Source organism: Schistocerca americana, chromosome 2 (assembly GCF_021461395.2).
Source record: "Schistocerca americana isolate TAMUIC-IGC-003095 chromosome 2, iqSchAmer2.1, whole genome shotgun sequence".
Classification (NCBI taxonomy): domain Eukaryota; kingdom Metazoa; phylum Arthropoda; class Insecta; order Orthoptera; family Acrididae; genus Schistocerca; species Schistocerca americana.
In genome coordinates, this window is record NC_060120.1 from 304352724 (window position 1) to 304366262 (window position 13539).

The following is a 13539-nucleotide window of genomic DNA, read 5'->3' on the forward strand; positions in this document are numbered from 1 at the left end:
TCCTACCTTCAAAACTTTACAGAAGCTCTCCTGCAAGCCTTGCAGAACTAGCACTCCTGAAAGGAGAGAGGAGTGCTAGTTCTGCAAGCTCAGATGGCAGAGCACTTGCCCGCGAAAGGCAAAGGTCCCGAGTTCGAGTCTCAGTTCGGCACACAGTTTTAATATGCCAGGAAGTTTCATATCAGCGCACACTCTGCTGCAGTGTGAAAATCTCATTCTGGAAACATCCCCAAGGCTGTGGTTAAGCCATGTCTCCGCCATATCCTTTCTTTCAGGAGTGCAGATTCTGCAAGGTTCGCAGGAGAGCTTCTGTAAAGTTTGGGAAGTAGGAGCCGAGGTAATGGCAGAAGTAAAGCGGTGAGGACGGGGCATGAGTCGTGCTTGGGTATCTCAGTTGCTAGAGCAATTGCCCGCGAAGGCCAAAAGTTCCGAGTTCGAGTCTCGGTCCGGCACACAGTTTTAATCTGCCAGGAAGTTTCATATCAACGCACACTCCGCTTCAGAGTGAAAATCTTATTCTGGAATTCTGCGTTACTTTCTCAGCTATTTTCATCTTATTTTTCGTCACAGTTCTCTTCAATGACCGACCATCATCATTTAACTAACACATTCTTCCGAGTTGTGGCGTCATGGATGATGTCTTTCTACTTTCCTTGTGTTTTGCAGAAATCTTCGATACGGGGCCTCTTGAAACACCAAACAAATCGCCTACCCTGGTTACGGAAGCACGCATTATACGAATATCAATAATTTGCCCACGTTCCATTTCACTTAGCTCAGAGGTAATGCACTCTCAACCACGCAAAACACTGTTATGACCACGAATGACGCAACGTGTTCATGTCATTGCTCAGGCGCTGTTCGTGGCTCAGTAGAACAGCACAAACTGCAGGCTTGGCTAGCATCTTCATTTATGTTCAGGCATGCTTTTCTCGCAGTGTTTTCGTTTTTTTGAGCAACCCCTATACGTTTGATGTAGTACCTGAATCAACTCTAATCAGAAATCATGATGACTCCTTGCGCAAATTCCCACCGGATAACAGCCTCCATCTCTGTCATTATCGAAAATGGTTCAAATGGCTCTGCGCACTATGGGACAACATCTTAGGTCATCAGTCCCCTAGAACTGAGAACTACTTAAACCTAACTAACCTAAGGACATCACACACATCCATGCCCGAGGCAGGATTCGACCCTGCGACCGTAGCAGTCCCGCGGTTCCGGACTGCAGTGCCTAGAACCGCACGACCACCGCGGCCGGCTCAAAATTATCTTCCTGCCATCTTGCGACGACATGACAACAGGAGACAAAAAATTCAAACATTGCTATTCTTTTCCACAAGCTATCTCAGAGTCGAGAAACTGATCAGCTAGTGATAATGGTGAATCTTATAACCACCATTTGGTCGTAAAGACATAACTGGTTGTAATAGGAAAGTGGCGTTACCTTACAATACACATTCTTTTCAGTACAGCTTCCCAATGTAAAGTGAAGATACGTGGCGTCACTCTCGTGTCTACTCTAACCCATACGTCAGTTGCCCTAATTACTGATTCACAACCCTGGTTTCTTTTGGTGTGAAACACGTCATTTATGATCAAACACTGTATTTCACACTGATAATGATGTTGATATTACTGATTATGGTAGAGATGGGACGAGAAAGAAGGTGAAACCCAGAACAAGCACATGACTTAACTGCTCCGAACTTGTCGACCACAACTGACAGTGGGATGCCCATTAATGATGTCTCAAACTCTTGCTCCGTAATGGACTGCAGAGAGGTTGGGAAACAAACAAGTACTCCACAATCCGACTGAGGGGTCTCGTCTCCTCTTCCCGCTGACAAAATTCCGTATAAGAAAATAGTGTTGAATTGAATAATTCACAGCCAACAACCGCTCATAATTAAGCGACATCAGGAACAGAGATGTAACGACCGATGCAAATATAAATTTGTTCAGATTGCTAAAAATGTCGTTATAGTGCGAATTAAACCCCTTAACGTTTGCTCAGTGAATACTCGAAATCAATAAAATGACTTTCACTTCCACAGCAATTTTTTTGGAAAGTGAGTAGTGTCCTGAGCGTGCTACGTTCAAAAGCCTTCCAGTTCAGCTGAAAACTCTTTACTGATACACACCAGATGTTTAAATCCACGGTGAACTGTTTTCTTGTGCTATGCACCTTCCACTCTGTGCAACAGATCCTCGCTTTTCCGTGTAAAGTTTCATTTTTTATCTATAATGTCTTAAGCTTCGTGTCTTTTTATTCTTCATCAGACTTCTGTTAATGCTGCAGTGAATTGTTTCACGACCGAGAGGTTTCGGCTCAATTACTCCACGGATCATGAGGAAGAAATGCTATATTCTTCTTTCTCTTGTTTATGGATATCCGCTTGCATTGAACTACATTTAAAGATAGCTTCGGCCGCGCGAGATAGCCGTGCGGTCTATGGCGCGATGCCACAGTTCGCGCGGCTCCTCCGTCATAGGTTCGCGTCGTCCCTCGGGTATGGGTGTGTGTGTTGTCCTTAGCGTAAGTTAGTTTAAGTTAGATTAAGTAGTGTGTAAGCCTACGGACCGATGACCTCAGCAGTTTGGCCCTATAGGAATTTACCACCACCACACCACCTAAAGATAGCTTCTTTCGGTAAACCAAGTGTAAATATCGTCCAAGACGCTCTACATTTGTGTACGATCATCTAGCGACGATTCTTTCCTGTTGAGAACAACGTCGAAGCGACGCTGTCTGACGAAGTTATGATGTCACACCCTCCAGAATTGGCAGACCACATCACAAATAGCATAATTAGAGATTAACAAACCTTTGAGGCTAGCAATGATAGCAATTAATTTTGACTTTAATTTGATTATACTTTATGTGTGTTGCGAGGGCGAACGAGAGGTATCAAGTAGGCAGTAATAATGTCCTGGCATATAGCTACAGCCTATAATTTTGCTGGTCGAAATTGCAGTTAGTTCATAAGTTGGCAGTTTTCGCCAAAATGGCGTTTTACGTCTTAAGGGATCCCTTTCTGCTACGTCTGAATGGACCTTCGCAGATGTATGTATCAGAGAGGCGGCCGAGTTGCGGTTCTGGCCGTTACAAGACGTCAGTGTCTTCCAGCCTAACTGAAGTAAGCAACCTGCCGAAAACTGCAAATGAGCACAGTTAGGTAGGCTATGAAAAGCAGAACCATCTGCGCAATCGGTCGTTTTCTTTGAAAGCCGAGGTGTCAAACAATGAGCAACGGTTCGTGGCTGGTACAGTCATTCTCCAGACAACATTGTCGTGCCATTTAGGAGGGATTTTGAGGCAGTTTGAGAACTACAGGCACCAGAAGAGCCGATAATACACAGCGTGTTAGTCGGAGAAACGTTTACTAGGTCCTTTTTTACGATTATATGACTATATACTTTGCTCCCTAGTTAAAGTTAACACAGTGTGCGACTGTCCTCTTATTTTATTCCTTAATTTATCTCTAACTTTATGTAACTCCCTGTGCTGTTTGATATTGTTAACACATATTACCATTTTATATAAGACTTGCACCACCTTCTTTTTGTTATCTGTTTCATACTGTTACCATTGTTGTCTGTACGAAGGGGCCTGAAGATGTCTTAGTGAACCGCCGAAACTGGTAGCCAAATAAAGTAACAGTCTGAAAATAAGACGGCTGAAAGGTGTTTTATTTGATATTCAGTTAATGATATTGTTGCTCTCTAATTGTGATAGTCATCCGGAATAACGAGGGCACCTCGTAATGATGACCGCATCCTCACCTCCGAAGTCTCCATGTCCCGGTACCACATTCTACTGCTGTTCGCCATCATTCACCTCTCTCGCTCGCCCTCAATTACATTATTCGTTTCTTCACTTGTGTCGTCTGATTACTCAGGTGTGTGATTTTGGTTGATAGACCAAATGTTGTTTACGTGACTAGTAACAGCTTTCCGGTACAGGCTCTTTCTCCGCCAGTTTCTTTGCCTTTTGCTCCATTCGACCTGTGAGCTTTTTGTTCATATGTTTGTGAGTCTTCATGGAAGTATGTATATATTTAACTGACACTGGTGTCGACTCGTAGTCAAGTAGACTTGTACTATACCCTTCCGCCCTTAATGTATCTACTGTGACTATGGAGACAAGGTGGAATAACGCCTGTAGTACGAAGTTGGTTCGGCGCTTTAGGCACGTTCAGGAAAAGGAGTACAGTAGTGAGCGCCCGTTTCCAAGACACACAGCTGGGAACGCGGTTTCAGCTCGATCACAAACAATGTATCTACATAGCCTGACAAAAAAAGTGAAGCACCCACAAGACTGGGTCGGATATCAATGTAACACCGTACACGTACACACCAACGGCGGGTATTAAATGATCAGAACTGCTATTCTGTGTGACAGGTAGAACTGCCACCAGAGTGCATTAGTGTAGCTCGTGATTACTGTTGTTGCCGGGCCTGGTAGGGTCGTAAGGGGCGTGAAGAGCGTCAGATGTTGTCTGATCACTGTGAAAACACAGAGTGCCGCGCACTCATGTATGGAAACGTTGTCACTGCATGACGGAGTTTGAATGGGCCCCTTTGCGAGTCTTCATTTGGCCGGCTGCTCAAATCGCGCAATATTCGGTTTGTGAGGCATTCGGATGTGACAATGGCCCTTGTTGGACTGCATGGGAATTTAATAACAGGCATATTCGTCGTCTAGGTTCTGGTCTATCGCGCCTGTCGACCACAAGGGAGAATCGCCGTATCGAGCACCCAGCCATCTTAACTCCTTCACATCTGCGCCTGCCATCCGGGAACAAGTAATGGATTCCCTGCAACGTTCTGTGTCATCCCACACGTTCGATGGGAGACGAGCAGCAGTCGGACTAGGGACTTACCGTCCGCTATTGTTAACACAAACGTCTGCGTTTGGAGTGGTGACGTGACCGGGAAGCGTGGAATTCTGATGAATAGTGTCGCAATGTGTGCAGAAACCAATAGCGGTTTCTGCACTACCCCAGACGTCCGTGGTCGGCGAGTTTGGTGGCGACCTGAGGAGATGTCCTATTCTTCCTATGATTCCGAGAGGTACAGCTGTTTTGCTGGCGTCATGTTATGGGAAGCCATTAGCTATGACTTCACGTCACGTCTGGTAGTGACTAAGGGAACTGCGATCACACGGCGGTAGGCCACGTGTTACCTCTCATGTGATGTAATCCTGGTGCCATTTTTCAACAGGACAACGCTCGTCCACCATGGCCCGTGTCTCCTTGAACTGTTGGGGTACTCCCGTGGTCAGTAAGATCCCCGCATCTGTCCCACATACAAAATGTGTTGGGCCAGCCCGGTCGTCAACGCCATCCCATGCCAGTACCCAGGATATCAACAACCAATTACATCAGCTGGTGGCCAGATAGCCACAGGACGGGGATACAAAGGCTTTATGGGACCCTGCCTTACCGAATCAACGGATGCATCCAGGACACAGGGAGTGCAACGTTACACTGATATATGGACTGATACTGCCAATTTCTTAGTAAATTTTGCTCTATTTTGTAATCTTAGGTCATCAGTCCCCTAGAACTTAGAACTACTTAAACCTAACTAACCTAAGGACATCACACAATCCATGCCCGAGGCAGGATTCGAACCTGCGACCGTAGCAGTCCCGCGGTTCCGGACTGAAGCGCCCAGAACCGCACGGCCACCGCGGCCGGCTCCTTTTTGGGTGCTTCACTTATTTTATCTGGCGTTGTGTATTGTCGACATTAGCGATCTATTACACTTCTGTTGAAGGTTGGCAATCTAATGCAATGTACTGGTTTTTAAGCTAAGTCATCCAAGAACTCTTCCAATCACATAACTGTGAAAATTGCCCCTTTCATCATATTTCGGTTGTTGTTTGAAAATATGTCAGTGTTGAACGCCTTTGAGAAGTCAAGGAAGACGGAATCTATCAGTTAAGAGGCATATATTTGCAAAACATTAGGTGTTTCATTTGACTGTTCTCTGTTGAAGCCATACTACTTCTTTGGAGGAAACTTTGTTGTTCTACTATACTCTGAGCTTAGAATACATTCTCTGGTAGTGTACGGAAACTTTCTAAGATTATTACCATCGGTCAAGATGAGATATTAGCCAAAAACCCAACAAATGTTAGTATCCAACTAAAATCTTAATTTAAAAGTGAACTTCTTTTTACTAAACGAAAACTTAATGAGTCAGTGAGAATATCTCCTACAATTCACTCGATGTTCATCGTTAGCTACCCTCTTAATTCGTCGGTTCCCCATTTTTGTTTTCATTGCTACGATAATCGAACATCTATTGTCGCACCTGAGAACAGAATACTTATTGGTAAGGCTTTTCTCGATAGTAGTGAGCAGTGGCCATCAACATATCAACATTTCACTGGATATGTTGTCAATGCTGTTTTATAAACATATATTTTCAGCGTTTTGTTGTCGATGAGTCCAAGTAAATGACCTTGGAACTCAAGCATTTACGTCGATTTTTCAAATCAGGAGCGCTCGAAGGACGCTCCAAAAGATATGTATATTCTATATTTTAAATGTTCAATTTATTTCCCATACGTTTGATATTTTTACCGTACGTTGATATCTTCTCAAGAGACAAATTGCCATTTTTCCACATAATATCCATCCGTTAAAAATGTTTAAGCCACGGTGAAACTAGACCAGTATACCTGCATGGTAGAACGTTCAAATGTGCGTGAAATCTTATGGAACTTAATTGCTAATGTCATCAGTCTCTAAGCTTACACACTACTTAACCTAAATTAACCTAAGGACAAACACACACACCCATGCCCGAGGGAGGACTCGAACCTCCGCCGGGACCAGCCGCACAGTCCATGACTGCAGCGCCTTAGACCGCTCAGCTGCACGATAGACGTCGGGACTATCTCGTTCGAGCCACTGTCTTCCTGCCTGCACAAAGGAGTCTTCGTCTTCAAATTTCGTTACGCGAAGGGATTTAATCTGTTTTTTCAGTTAACGGAGTGGTCGTAGTCACGTGGTGCCGCAGCAAAGCTGTAGGGTGTCTCACTGTTGTTCACTGGAATCTTATGATCTCGGTGACAGTTTTCTCACCGATATGTGGTGGTCTTATTATTCAACAGCAAAACATCGCTTTTTTCCGATTTTGTCGATTGCGACATGTTCAAGCGAAAGTTTTTTAAGAGTTGCCACATACACATCAGAACTGACAGTTGCATGAATCAAAAATCACAGTAGTCGTCACGTTTCCTGCTGAAGGAGCGTTTTTGAAGTTCTTCGGCTTTGGTGGTGCAACCAGGTTTCAACTCTCGTCACAATTGCAACAAGGAAGTCATCTCTAGAATTCTCGTACTGTTACAAAAGTTCGGTGTACACTGTTTTTCGTGGTTTTTTTTTTTTTGGCTATCCGCCAAAATTCAAGGAACCCACCTGGCACAAACCTTTATCAGCTACAACTGTATCAATATTCTGCACGCACTCGCTTCTCATACTCCCATTCGGATTGACATTTCGTTCACCGTTATGCGTTTTCAAGCCAAAAGCTGATTGTGAATACACTGCACAGCGCCAGGAGTCTGTGCACTGGGCAGTGATTGTACCACTGCACGGGAGGTTCAGAATTTTGGTGTCCCCACTTTCACCGGATAATCCGCTTGCCCAGCCACTTACTGTGCGGCCATCAACAGCGCCACCCCACACGCTTTCTTCAACCTACATGTTGGTTACTGTGTCATTCTCACAACACAGGAGCTCTAGAACAGGACGTTGCTTCAGATGAACATCAACTACAGCAGCTGTCTTGAGCGAGTTCCATGACAGGGCGACTTGCGGAAACAGGTAGTATTAAATTTGAATACAACCAGGAAGAATGTTTCTACGAGCTCCGTGAATAATGAAGATGGAGAACAAAAGTTGTATTTTTTTTTAATGTGTGCATTTCTTTCCGACTGACCCTCATAGTTGCTAATAGGATGATGACAGGTGTTGAATGCTATCACTGGACGGATAGCAAACGAAACAAAAAGAAAGATGAGCAAGTCTCTTCTCTACTTAGGCCATCATAAGTTATTTTACAACCCAAATAGCAAAACTCGTCTACAACTTTTATCGTCTGATTTCCTAATCCAATTCTGTCAGCATCACCTGAGTTAATTCGACTATATTTGTTTGCTTTTGTTGGTGCTACTCTTACATTCTCCTTTCAAGGCACTGTACTCTAAGTTCAACTGCTGTTCTAAGTATTTTGCTGTCTCTGACAGAATTACTTTTCCCTTTGATGCCCTTCGACTCTTATGACTGCCGTCAGGTTTCTGCATCCTTTGTAAATAACATGCCGTTCTCTGTATTTTTTACCTGCTACCTTCAGAATTTCAAATGAGTGTTTGTGAATTTCTAAGGGACAAAACTGCTTAGATCATCGGTCCATAGACTTACACACTACATAAACTAACCTAACTTATGGTAAGAACAACAAGTATACCTATGCCCGAGGGAGGACACGAACCTCCGGCGGGAGTGGTTCAGAATTTAAAAAAGTCTGTTTCATTTCCTCACCGAGGTCGGTTTCTGCGAGTTCTCCATACTTTGGTAAATAATTAGTGTCAGTATCTTGCGAACATGAATTTTTAAACTGTTGCCTCGTGGGATTAGCCGAGTGGTCTTAGGCGATGCAGTCATGGACTGTGCGGCTGGTCCCGGCGGAGGTTCGAGTCCTCCCTCGGGCATGTGTGTGTGGTTAAGTAGTGTGTAAGCTTAGGGACTGATGATCTTAGCAGTTAAGTCCCATAAGATTTCACAGACATTTGAACTTTTTTTTAACTGTTAATTATTATTGATTTCATACACAGCACGTAACCGGAAGGGACTTTTCACTGAGAGAGAGAGATTTTCGACACTAGACGGACGAAAAACCTTCCTGTCACGCGATTTCAGAGGTAGCAGCGCCTAGCTGTGTCGTGGGCCGGTGTGGCAGCGGCGTGGCGCCTGTGGCGACCACAGCATCGACCGGCGCGGCGCGGCGGCGCTAATCCGATCGGCCTAGATTCGCGGCCCGCGGTCGATAGCGCGCCAGCCGGCGTGGCCGCGCCGCTGCGCCGCCTCTGCTCGGAGGACGAGGGCCGCAGGAATGCGACGCGGGGCGGACGCTTTCCCGCGCCACTGGGTGACATCCAGCTCCACTTGCCGGCCCGCCCGGCCTTGACCGAGGCCCTGGCCACGCGCCAAAAAGGGGGTCACGCCGAACCACCCGGACCTGTAGCTGTCTGCCAGCTGAAAGTCGCCTAGCTCTCCATGTCAGCACGGTCGTGGTTCGTGAAGCTTTTCCGTTCCTGACGTCTCGTTCACAGCTGTGCTGGACATCTTCAGAGGTGCTACTAGTTCTACTGATTCTAGTCGACTGGCAGGTCGGACGTCGGAAGCTAGATAAATAGCGTGAAACGAAGGGGTGAAAGAAGTTTACAAGTTATCGGCGGAGATAATCCTTGTCACAGATAAAACCAAACCGTGGAAAGTTGTCTGTCAAAGATAAAACTCATCTGTCGATTCGTAAATCTACTGTCTTTGTTTCACAAAATTTAATGATTTATTTTCTATTAAAATTATCACCATGTTTATACATTTTGATGACGTCTCTACACAGTTGTGGATAATACTTCGTTATTGCAGATAAAATTTTAATTTCGGAAAACCTCACCTCCGACTGAAGGGCATTCTCTGCTACAGTTGATTTTTCTACTTTTACTAGTAGGGAAAACCTTTATGTTACTTTTTTTTAAATCTCATTTTGTTCGATTTTGTTTGTTGCATCCGCTCGGGGCGGCCGTCGTAAGACATCTGTTTAAGTTCGTTGTGGATCGATTAACTCAGTTTCTTTATTACAGAGGGAGCTAACCCTCTGACCGAACACGCTGAGCTACCGTGCCGGCTTACTTCTGCCGTCTATTCACTCTTTTATTGGTAGTTCCAGTGTAGACCACACCATACATTCACGGAATTTTATATACCCTGCATGCCGACAGAGAAGATCGTTTATCCTTTAAAGATTTGATGGCTTGAAGTATTTGCTTGGTCTAAAAACCGGTCTGATGTCATATCTCTGTAAAAAAAAAAATTCGAGCTGATTAGTTACTTTTTTAATAAAAGGTAAAAAATTATGTTCTTCCGCCACTGTATTCTATCCTTGTCCTTCGGTCTACTGTTATCTGGCGTAGATTTCTATTTACTTCTTTTCCTAAGTAGCCACTTTTTTCCGAAAGCCTGCTTGAGATGTTTTAACTTGGCATCTATGTGTTCTGGTGTGCAAATTCTCTAGACTCTGTCGACAAGGCTTTTAATGACACCGCTTTTTTGTTGTGGGTGATGCTTGGCGTTCTTATGTAAGTGTTCGTTGTATGATCTTTGCATCCGCTCTCGTCACCAAATTACTGATACGGTGAGACAACCTTACACTGAAGTACCCGACCACAAGAGGAACAAGGGGACAGAAAAATCATGCAACTAGGGCGAGAGTAGCCTACTGCAAATATCAGGTCTTTCTATTTCAGAGCTGCAGCTCTTATTATGACAGAGGTGCTTGCGGAAGTCGCCGGCCGGAGTGGCCGTGCGGTTCTAGGCGCTACAGTCTGGAGCCGAGCGACCGCTACAGTCGCAGGTTCGAATCCTGCCTCGGGCATGGATGTGTGTGATGTCCTTAGGTTAGTTAGGTTTAATTAGTTCTAAGTTCTAGGCGACTGATGACCTCAGAAGTTAAGTCGCATAGTGCTCAGAGCCATTTGAACCATTTTCTTGCGGAAGTTCCAACCGTACAAGAGTGGTCCGTCATTTGGACAGTCTACGACAGCCGTGCTGCCTGAAGAAAGCAGAGAATGCCGAGATGATTCTGTCTAAGAAAACAGTGTCAGCCGCTTTGCTAGTGTTTCTGAAGCCTATTTCGCTCTCGTAACTGAATGCGTGTCGTCTGAGGGCACCGTGACCGTTTGTAATGCAATGAAGAAAGACAGACTCCGTGTGGCTAACTTTTTATGTTTATTCGATTTACCGCTATTCTCTGATTCATATCTAATTACTGCGGATCTTAGGTCGCCAGCAGGGCAAGCATTCAGTTAAGACCAGTTCCATCTGAGTCCGCGTCCTGCTGACGAACTGCGATTGGGAGTAATTAGATTTGAATCTGAAGATGACCTGGAATGAACGCCGAAACGGATTTTCAGAATTAACATAGAAAGTACCCCAGACGCTGTCTTTCTTCGCTTTACCGCTCTGTTGATAAGCATTTCACCGTAAGTTCCTATGGGGCCAAATTGCGGACGTCATCGGTCCCTAAGCTTACACACTACTTAATCTAACTTAAACTAACGTACGCTAAGGACAACACACATACCCATGCCCGAGGGAGAAACGCCCGAGGCGGAACCTCCGACGAAGGGGTGGGGGCTACCCCACGCTTCGCTGTCAATCATAAGTGAAGAAATAGGTTCTAATCAAATAAGAACAGGCGAGAAAGCTACATTTTCTCATACGATTTGAGAACAGAAACTACACTCCTGGAAATTGACATAAGAACACCGTGAATTCATTGTCCCAGGAAGGGGAAACTTTATTGACACATTCCTGGGGTCAAATACATCACATGATCACACTGACAGAACCACAGGCACATAGACACAGGCAACAGAGCATGCACAATGTCGGCACTAGTACAGTGTATATCCACCTTTCGCAGCAATGCAGGCTGCTATTCTCCCATGGAGACGATCGTAGAGATGCTGGATGTAGTCCTGTGGAACGGCTTGCCATGCCATTTCCACCTGGCGCCTCAGTTGGACCAGCGTTCGTGCTGGACGTGCAGACCGCGTGAGACGACGCTTCATCCAGTCCCAAACATGCTCAATGGGGGACAGATCCGAAGATCTTGCTGGCCAGGGTAGTTGACTTACACCTTCTAGAGCACGTTGGGTGGCACGGGATACATGCGGACGTGCATTGTCCTGTTGGAGCAGCAAGTTCCCTTGCCGGTCTAGGAATGGCAGAACGATGGGTTCGATGACGGTTTGGATGTACCGTGCACTATTCAGTGTCCCCTCGACGATCACCAGTGGTGTACGGCCAGTGTAGGAGATCGCTCCCCACACCATGATGCCGGGTGTTGGCCCTGTGTGCCTCGGTCGTATGCAGTCCTGATTGTGGCGCTCACCTGCACGGCGCCAAACACGCATACGACCATCATTGGCACCAAGGCAGAAGCGACTCTCATCGCTGAAGACGACACGTCTCCATTCGTCCCTCCATTCACGCCTGTCGCGACACCACTGGAGGCGGCCTGGCTGGCTCTGAGCACTATGGGACTCAACTGCTGAGGTCATTAGTCTCCTAGAACTTAGAACTAGTTAAACCTAACTAACCTAAGGACATCACAAACATCCATGCCCGAGGCAGGATTCGGACCTGCGACCGTAGCGGTCTTGCTGGAGGCGGGCTGCACGATGTTGGGGCGTGAGCGGAAGACGGCCTAACGGTGTGCGGGACCGTAGCCCAGCTTCATGGAGACGGTTGCGAATGGTCCTCGCCGATACCCCAGGAGCAACAGTGTCCCTAATTTGCTGGGAAGTGGCGGTGCGGTCCCCTACGGCACTGCGTAGGATCCTACGGTCTTGGCGTGCATCCGTGCGTCGCTGCGGTCCGGTCCCAGGTCGACGGGCACGTGCACCTTCCGCCGACCACTGGCGACAACATCGATGTACTGTGGAGACCTCACGCCCCACGTGTTGAGCAATTCGGCGGTACGTCCACCCGGCCTCCCGCATGCCCACTATACGCCCTCGCTCAAAGTCCGTCAACTGCACATACGGTTCACGTCCACGCTGTCGCGGCATGCTACCAGTGTTAAAGACTGCGATGGAGCTCCGTATGCCACGGCAAACTGGCTGACACTGACGGCGGCGGTGCACAAATGCTGCGCAGCTAGCGCCATTCGACGGCCAACACCGCGGTTCCTGGTGTGTCCGCTGTGCCGTGCGTGTGATCTTGCTTGTACAGCCCTCTCGCAGTGTCCGGAGCAAGTATGGTGGGTCTGACACACCGGTGTCAATGTGTTCTTTTTTCCATTTCCAGGAGTGTATTTAATATTCCAAAGCTAGTGGTATAACATTAGGACTATGAAAATCCGCATGTAACACGAAACAAAGGGTTATTATTTAAACGTCAACACCTCTTATGCAACACGTACTTTTCTGAGATGTGAGGAGATATGAATGCAGAAAGTGTAGAAATTGAAACGTTTGGCACTACTGCCATGTTACAACGCAGGTTCAGAGAGACTGGCTATAACATACAGATATAAACACGCGAAACAAAAACATTAGTGCTTTTGTCCAGTCGAGATCGACATCATCAAAGACAAGGCAAAGATTTGAATGAGGCAAGAAGCAGGATGAAAGTAGGCCAAGGTCTTGCTCACTATTCTATAATTTTCCCTAAGTGATCATGGGGAACGAATAAAAAAAATCGCCGAATGGTATGGTAAACCCTTTAAGCG